Source organism: Colossoma macropomum, unplaced genomic scaffold, assembly GCF_904425465.1.
Source record: "Colossoma macropomum unplaced genomic scaffold, Colossoma_macropomum, whole genome shotgun sequence".
In the NCBI taxonomy this organism is placed as follows: Eukaryota; Metazoa; Chordata; class Actinopteri; order Characiformes; family Serrasalmidae; genus Colossoma; species Colossoma macropomum.
Genome location: NW_023494808.1, coordinates 6,016,204 through 6,025,623, shown reverse-complemented (window position 1 = coordinate 6,025,623; position 9,420 = coordinate 6,016,204). Strand labels below are relative to the sequence as shown.

The window sequence follows — 9,420 nt, the reverse complement described above, 5'->3', positions numbered from 1 at the left end:
ATTTTGCAAATATGTGTCTTTGCCCTTCCATAGTCATCGTAGTTACAGGTGATTGTAACTCTTCCTCCTGGAAAGCCGATCACATCAATACCGGCCACTCCACCTGTCAATGACATTCAACATTTCACTGACCTCTCTGATCTTATTAAGAACAACTACATACAGCTCCTCATCCATCATGTAAAATCTGAATCTGACACTCCTCACTAATACCTTTAATAGTTTCTGTTCTGTAGTTTAACTTTCTGTTGTTTCTACTTTATTTTGAAGCAGTGAATCTGACCTGAGATCAGGTGGAGGGTGAAGATGAGGAGAATCTTCATTCTGGTCTAAACTTCAGTCTCAGTGATGTTCATATAAACTCCAGTCCACCGTTCTCCAAGGTCAGTCCTGTACTGTTCATAGGGAAACGGCTCCTTTCAGTGTGACACGAAACACTTGTATGTAAATTATATGTATTTGTGTCTGTGGCTGGTTTCCTGTTTCTTTAAAATGTATCTGATACTCAGCTTCACAGCTCCTCCCACCAACATCCCTAACCAGCTTCACAGTTCCTCCCACCAATATCACTAACCAGCTTCACAGCTCCTCCCACCAACAACACTAACAACACTAACCAGCTTCACAGTTCCTCCCACCAGCATCACTAACCAGCTTAACAACTCCTTCCACCAACAACACTAACCAGCTTAACAGCTCCTCCCACCATCATCACTAACCAGCTTCACAGCTCCTCCCACCAACATCACTAACCAGCTTCACAGCTCCTCCCACCATCATCACTAACCAGCTTCACAGCTCCTCCCACCAACCACACTAACCAGCTTCACAGCTCCTTCCACCAACCACACTAACCAGCTTCACAGCTCCTCCCATCATCATCACTAACCAGCTTCACAACTCCTTCCACCAACAACACTAACCAGCTTCACAGCTCCTTCCACCAACAACACTAACCAGCTTCACAGCTCCTCCCACCAACATCACTAACCAGCTTCACAGCTCCTCCCACCAACATCACTAACCAGCTTCACAGCTCCTCCCACCAACATCACTAACCAGCTTCAAAGCTCCTCCCACCATCATCACTAACCAGCTTCACAGCTCCTCCCACCAACATCACTAACCAGCTTCACAGCTCCTCCCACCAACATCACTAACCAGCTTCAAAGCTCCTCCCACCATCATCACTAACCAGCTTCACAGCTCCTCCCACCAACATCACTAACAACACTAACCAGCTTCACAGCTCCTCCCACTAACAACACTAACAACACTAACCAGCTTCACAGCTCCTCCCACCAACAACACTAACCAGCTTCACAGCTCCTCCCATCAACATCACTAACCAGCTTCACAGCTCCTCCCACCATCATCACTAACCAGCTTCACAGCTCATCCCACCAACATCACTAACCAGCTCCTCCCATCAACATCAACCAGCTTCACAGCTCCTCCCACCAACATCACTAACCAGCTTCACAGCTCCTCCCACCAACATCACTAACTAGCTTCACAGCTCCTCCCACCAACATCACTAACCAGCTCCTCCCATCAACATCAACCAGCTTCACAGCTCCTCCCACCAACAACACTAACCAGCTTCACAGCTCCTTCCACCAACAACACTAACCAGCTTCACAGCTCCTCCCACCAACATCACTAACCAGCTTCACAGCTCCTCCCACCAACATCACTAACCAGCTTCAAAGCTCCTCCCACCATCATCACTAACCAGCTTCACAGCTCCTCCCACCAACATCACTAACCAGCTTCATAGCTCCTCCCACCAACATCACTAACCAGCTTCAAAGCTCCTCCCACCATCATCACTAACCAGCTTCACAGCTCCTCCCACCATCACTAACAACACTAACCAGCTTCACAGCTCCTCCCACTAACAACACTAACAACACTAACCAGCTTCACAGCTCCTCCCACCAACATCACTAACCAGCTTCACAGCTCCTCCCACCAATATCACTAACCAGCTTTACAGCTCCTCCCACGATCATCACTAACCAGCTTCACAGCTCCTCCCACCAACAACACTAACAACACTAACCAGCTTCACAGCTCCTCCCACCAACAACACTAACCAGCTTCACAGCTCCTTCCACCAACAACACTAACCAGCTTCACAGCTCCTTCCACCAACAACACTAACCAGCTTCACAGCTCCTCCCACCAACATCACTAACCAGCTTCACAGCTCCTTCCACCAACATCACTAACCAGCTTCAAAGCTCCTCCCACCAACATCACTAACCAGCTTCACAGCTCCTCCCACCAACATCACTAACCAGCTTCACAGCTCCTCCCACCAACATCACTAACCAGCTTCAAAGCTCCTCCCACCATCATCACTAACCAGCTTCACAGCTCCTCCCACCAACATCACTAACAACACTAACCAGCTTCACAGCTCCTCCCACTAACAACACTAACAACACTAACCAGCTTCACAGCTCCTCCCACCAACAACACTAACCAGCTTCACAGCTCCTCCCATCAACACCACTAACCAGCTTCACAGCTCCTTCCACCAACAACACTAACCAGCTTCACAGCTCATCCCACCAACATCACTAACCAGCTCCTCCCATCAACATCAACCAGCTTCACAGCTCCTCCCACCAACAACACTAACAACACTAACCAGCTTCACAGCTCCTCCCACCAACAACACTAACCAGCTTCACAGCTCCTCCCACCAACATCACTAACCAGCTTCACAGCTCCTTCCACCAACATCACTAACCAGCTTCAAAGCTCCTCCCACCATCATCACTAACCAGCTTCACAGCTCCTCCCACCATCATCACTAACCAGCTTCACAGCTCCTTCCACCAACAACACTAACCAGCTTCACAGCTCCTTCCACCAACAACACTAACCAGCTTCACAGCTCCTCCCACCAACATCACTAACCAGCTTCACAGCTCCTTCCACCAACATCACTAACCAGCTTCAAAGCTCCTCCCACCATCATCACTAACTAGCTTCACAGCTCCTCCCACCAACATCACTAACAACACTAACCAGCTTCACAGCTCCTCCCACTAACAACACTAACAACACTAACCAGCTTCACAGCTCCTCCCACCAACAACACTAACAACACTAACCAGCTTCACAGCTCCTCCCACCAACAACACTAACCAGCTTCACAGCTCCTTCCACCAATTTAAGGTGGAACGGGAAAATTTGAAAGAGAAGCTGGCGAAAAAAAATGACTTCAGCTTTATACATCCAAAGAATTAGGTGTGGGTGATAATGAACCATTTTCACATCCCCGCTCTTTGAAGTCATATGATGCCCTAAATGTAAGTAAAGCCCAGCAGTGAGGAGCTGAACTTTACCTTCCTCTGCTGTCACTGCAGACTGGCAGGGTCGCCTACAGAGCAGCGCTGGTAGCTGTTAATGAAGTGATGCTCTTTTTATTTGAGGGTCTCATTTCGGAGGGAAGATTTCAACCACTACCCCTTATAACTCAGTTCCAAGGGGCAAGGAGACACTCGAAAACAAGGGTAGGGGTAAAAATAAGAAATTAAATTGGGCCCAAGTTTAACAGAGAAATAAAGGGTGAATGTTGGTGGGTGGGTTATAGTCTTACACTTACTCTTACTCACCGATGTAACCAGCCAATGGGATCATCCTCCTACAATAAAGATTTGTCACACATGAATACCGAAAATATTTGACTATGATGAAATCTACCTACATTATGCTTATACAGTGAATTCAGTACAGCAAACCGAGTCTGTATGAGAACACTACAATAGTTTTCTTAATCTTCACCTTTACTTCTGTGCACTGTTCAGTAAACTGTGATGTGTCCACTTCACACTTTTAGACGTCCTTTGATATCTGTAATGAATTATTATGATCACTTTTTTGTCAGATTTTATAGGTTTTTGAGTTTTATACTACTTTGTTGTTTTTCTTATTAAAATTGCTTCTGGTGGGTCATCCTGTGTGCAATTAGACCCTTTTAAATGATCCAGAATGCATCTGTTTGGCTTCTGCGCTCCCTCAGCTCAGAATCATCTCACTCTCTCAGTTCTGAAACTAAACAACAGCAACATTTCATAAATACAGTAAAAACTCTGAGCTCACACTGCACAATATGACCTATGAGGAAAAAAACAAAAAACACATTCTATAGTTTATTTTGAGGTAGAATATCTGACCTGAGGGTGAAGATGAGGAGGATCTTCAGCTTCACTGATGATCTTCAGTCAGTTATTGTTGAACATCTGATTATTTTCTTTCTTTCTCCTAAGAGTGATTTCATTCGCAGAGTGTGTCACACTCATATTTTGAGTGTCTCTGCCTCCAGATCTGCTCCAGGTTCCTCTTTCTGTAGAAAACCTCAGACGTTAAACCTCACAGCTCCTCCCATCACTTACAACATACTAAATCTTATCTCCTGAACCAGCTGAATTGCCTCATTCTGCTCTCTCTCTCTCTCTCTCTCTCTGTCTCTTGATATCTCTCTCTCTCTCTCTCTCTCTCTCTCTCTCTCTCTCTCGTCACACTGTGGTTGTTTCTGTAGAAGCTTCTTCTGCTCTGTGGTCAGCGATGATGGAGAAAATCATGCAATGTGTTGTGAAAGACTTTGTCACCCTAACAGACATACTGTACTGACCCACTAATGGCTCCTCGTGGTGGAATCATGGCCTCACCAGTGTTTTACTCTACAGCAGCACTAACATATAACACTTTATATTAAGGATTGCACATTAAAGATTATTACGGTGATAATAAACCATTAACTACTCATCAATCACACATTAATTTAGTGTTCATTAATTACTGGTTATCGCTTGGATAGGCTCCAGCTCCCCCCACCACCCAGAATGATGGTGCTTAGAGTGTGTGTGTGTGTGTGAATGTGTGTGTGTGTGTGTGGGTTATTACTTAGTAACTGATTATATACTTAGAAATTAACATTATTATTGACTAACCTTTTAAACGATAGTTTAATTTATGTTAATAATTTAGTAGTATTAGTTTTATTGCTCATTACCTGTGTACAAACTACTGCTTATTACACTGCTAATAACTAATAAGTGTGTTTTGTTTATAAATAAGTAGCGAGAAGTTACTAATGATGAGTTGGTGCCTTTAATTATTTATTAACTAATCTACTGATTCTTCCTCAACCTTGTGCACACATAACTTAGCACTTAATTACTAACTATAAATTGGTAGATTACTTAACAGATAATTAATAAGACTAACTCATATTGACTAGCTAGTTTTCATGTTAATCTTGAATAAACACACTAATCTGTTCATTAACAGTGTAATAAGCAGTTAGTACACAGTTAATGAGTGAATAAGATATAAACTAATAACAAAGTAAATGATCAGTTGAGTACATAATAACTAAGTAATAATTAATGCTAAATAAAAAATGACTAACGTACAAAGAATTATTATTTAATTACTTTTTACTGTTTAATAAATTAATCAATTTGTGACCTTTAATGTAAATTGTTACTTGCATTTACAGCAGGTCCTTCAGTCATTGTGTAATTGTGGGTGGTCTGCCCTGCTGTCCCAGCTGTTCTGCTGGGTGGTGGTCCCCCCTGCTGCATTCAATAAAAGAGTCTTCGTTTAAAGTGCTGATTCTGTGTCTTTATCTACACTGAAGCCTCATTGGCATCAGAGGTGGGATGTCACCCCCCAGTGGACTGGAGAGGAGTTCCACTTCCACTAACTCAAAGGCCACCAGCAGGAAGGACTGAGCCCAGCTGAGGACTGCAGAAAAAGAAGCAGCTTGGTGAAGATGGGTGGAGACAGCCGAAGAAACAACAAGGCAAGAACCAGCAGCTGAGCCTGTCAGGAGGACGGTGAATGAGACACTGGCAAGGACCTGCCAGCGGAGTGCCGTGGCAGCCTGGCAGTGTTGGCCTCGGCCCTAGAGTGACATTTGAGCTGGCAGAAGAGCTGAGAGGATCAGATGACACAAACAACATGTATACGCAACTTAAACTAACACACAGCAACATTATCAAAACAACAGGTCCTTTTGATGGAAGGCAGGTGCATAACAAAAGCATTTCTTCCGAGCCACACCTTGAGATTCTCTTGGTGCCAGCACCAGCCAGTAGCAGGATGCTACAGTATCTATCAGCATTCACAGATGTGCACGTTACCCATGCCATGGCCACTAATACAGCCCTGCATACAATGACAGATCCTGGGTTTTGAACTTTATGTTGGTAACAATATAGATGTTCCTTTTATTCTTTGGCCCAGAAAACAAAATTTCCATTATTTCTATAAACAATCTGTACTGTTGACTCATTCGACTAAAGACACATTTCCAGTGTAGTCCATTTCAGATGAGTCTGAACCCAGAGAAGTCGGTGGTGTTTCTTGACATTGTTAACACATGGATTGTACAGTCTTGACTTGCATTTGTAGATGCAGCAATGAACAATGTTTATTGACAGTGGTTTGTCAAAATATTCCTGAGCCCGTGTAATGATATCCATCATAAAAGCATACTGTGTTTTTTTAATACAGTGCTATCTGAGGGATCACAGTTTTGGTTTTTGACCTTGACCTTTGCACACAGAGAAGTCTCTGGATTCTCTTAATCTTCTGATTATACTGAGTGGGAAAAAATAAAATCTTTGTAATTACTCATGGAGAATTGCTGTTCTCAAAATGCAGGATTATTTGCATTGTATTTTTTGGCAAAGTGGTGAGTCTTGACCCATCATTGCAGAAAAGGAACTAGATACTTAGTAACACTCCTTTTGGCAGATTTCACAGCATATATATGCTTTATATATGCTTTATGTGCTGCTAGGAGTCTTCATATTCTTGTTTAAGGAATTTTCACCCACTCCCTCACACTTAGATACTCATATGGACTCCATCTCCCAGAACTCTCTGGGAGATCACCTGAGTCATAACAGGTCCTCTCGCTCCAATCAGTGCTTTGGATCTCCGGAGTGCTAATGTTTGTCAAATGTGTCATTAGTCATATGGCTTACTTCAGTATATAAGCCCAGTCTTTAGCATTAGATAGTTGTGAGGTATTGTATCCATTTGTGACCTACTGAGCATCCTATATATTGTTTGCATCTTGTGTATGACTATTGCCTTTTGTTCTCTTGACTGTGCCTTTTGCTCTGTCCCCTGCATTGTTTGCACATATTGACTGATTCCTGTTTTTGAACTTTTTGCCTTTTTTTCCACAACACCTTTTCGCGTCTCTCTTTTGGGCTGTTTGCCTTGTGTTATGTTCATCTGTTTATATTTGCTAAGCCTGTTGGATTTGACCCCTGCCTGTTTTGTGACTACGACTCTGGATTCTGAATCTCACAGTAAGACCTCATTTGTGTTTTACCGTCCACGAGCATCTGATTCTGGTTGGCACATTACAACATGAAATAAAAAAGTCGAAGTTGATCAGGTAAAACAGGCCGTGTTTTAAATACAGGTCAAATTAGATTTGCAAATCACTGCTGTATGTGTTTATTTGCATTAAAACTCATTTAAAAAGAACATTTTTCCAAAAAGAATTAAGTAAGAAGATAATTATTCACCACAAAGACAGAACTTACTGCTGAAAAATTATATTTAGAACACTTCAGCATCTGACTGATGTTCCTTTCAAATACATATATTTATTAAACACCTGGTTTTATTCAAAGTGACTTAAACAACAGCAAATGAGTAAACAGTGCAGTAAATAAAACCATGTCATGACATCATGTAAGGACTGAAATGTAATTTAGTTTACATTACATTCATTAATTTAGATTAGTAATAAAATAAACCTGTTTTGTAAGTTCACCAAAAATTCTTGAGAGCAATAATCTAATACGTAATGAATTTAATACAAACATTGTGTTTACAGAACTACAGTTGAGTTCAACAGGTTTCTTCTGATTTCCACATGTGGATCTGAGTAGAAAGCCAGAGTGAGAAGATGTGTGATGTTTCTATCATGATCAACACAAAATAGAACTGCCATCTATTGCTGCAGTGCTTTGGGATTGAAGGGTTTATACAGCTGATATTGGGTTTAACTCTTTAAGTGCTGGCATTTCAGCTCTGATAGACTCAGGCTGACTGGTTTGTGTTAGAGTCTAGAAAAGCGGAGTCCAGTCTAATCCTAGTAGAAGCATACACGATCAGTTGTTTAAAGATTGAAACTAACTGATTAAACAGGTTGAATCAGGTGAACTCCTGATTATTTAAAAGGAAAATTTGCAGCTACACCAGCCAGAATATGACTGGACACCCCTGGTCTACACTTTGATAATAACTTCGATTATTTGGTCTTGAAGTTGAGGTTCTGATAGGCTGATTGGTTGGGGTTGGGCCTTAGACTCTGGTAAACTGAATCTGATTGGGTGGTGATGGGAATTAGACTCTGGTAGGCTGAATGCGATTGGGTGGTGTTGGGGATTAGACTCTGATAGGCTGAATCTGATTGGTTGGTGTTAGGGTTTAGACTCTGGTAAGCTGAATCTGATTGGCTGATGTTGGGGTCCAGGCTCTGATAGATTGGACCCATGCTTATGTTATTCTGGTTTCCAGGTGGATCATTTTCATAATCAGCATCAGCCTGAAACCAGAGTAAAGAAAATACAGTAGAAAATAACTCATTAGTCTTTACATTAGTCTTTACATCACATTCAGCATGCATATGTGGCTGTGACATCATGGGCTCCCAACTCTGGCCCTGAGATCTACTGCTGTGGAGATTTTAGTTTAAACACACCTGGATCTAATATTTAGACACTCCTGAAGTTGATCATTAACAGGATCAGATGTTAGATTAAGGCTGTAACTAAACTCTCCAGAACAGGGTTGGACACCCCTGCATTACACGTAGAACAAAATCAAATGCTAAAGATAAATAAAAACCAAAAAGAGTTTTACTGTTTGCTTTACACATCTTAATTAGTTCAACAATATCTATTTTTTCCACTGTGCTCTATGAAGGCTGCAGTGTAAGCAATCAGTTGTTCCATTCTACACAGCAGCATTTCATTATTTTAATAAAGTGGTGTCTTTTTCTTCTTTTCTTTATACATTTCATGCTTTTATTGTTGAATATTTGTATAATATAGAAGAGATAACACCAGTGTAAGTCACTTTGGCCAAAGGTATAAATTAAATGGAATTGTACAGTTGAAATAAATCAAATACTTTTAGACCCTGTAGCCATTTCATCACTTACTCTGTTGTGTGTTCTTGTCTGAGTGTTTGTAGAAACAGATCCTGCAGAACAAGAGAAGATGTTAAAGAAAAAGCTGTGTTCCACAAGAAGCTGAGGAGATCTTTAATAACTCAGATCTAATTTAAGCATCTATTAAAGTATTACATTTCTACACAAACTACTTTTATGATCACAGGTTGGTTTCCCAGATTGAGATTCAGCCT

The 9,420-nt window shown here is 41.7% G+C and overlaps 1 long non-coding RNA gene across 1 annotated transcript in view; it reads right to left on the bottom strand.

The window, feature by feature from the left end:
• Positions 1-4,431, bottom strand: part of LOC118798395 — a 4,471-nt gene extending 40 nt beyond the window's left edge. The window contains exons 1-4 of the long non-coding RNA XR_005006002.1: positions 4,194-4,431; positions 3,623-3,661; positions 284-395; positions 1-103 (exon numbers count right to left, since the gene is read on the bottom strand). The exon at positions 1-103 is cut by the window's left edge and continues 40 nt beyond it. This is a non-coding gene — a long non-coding RNA (uncharacterized LOC118798395). The remainder of the gene's footprint in view (positions 104-283; positions 396-3,622; positions 3,662-4,193) is intronic.
• Positions 4,432-9,420: the final 4,989 nt, after the last annotated feature.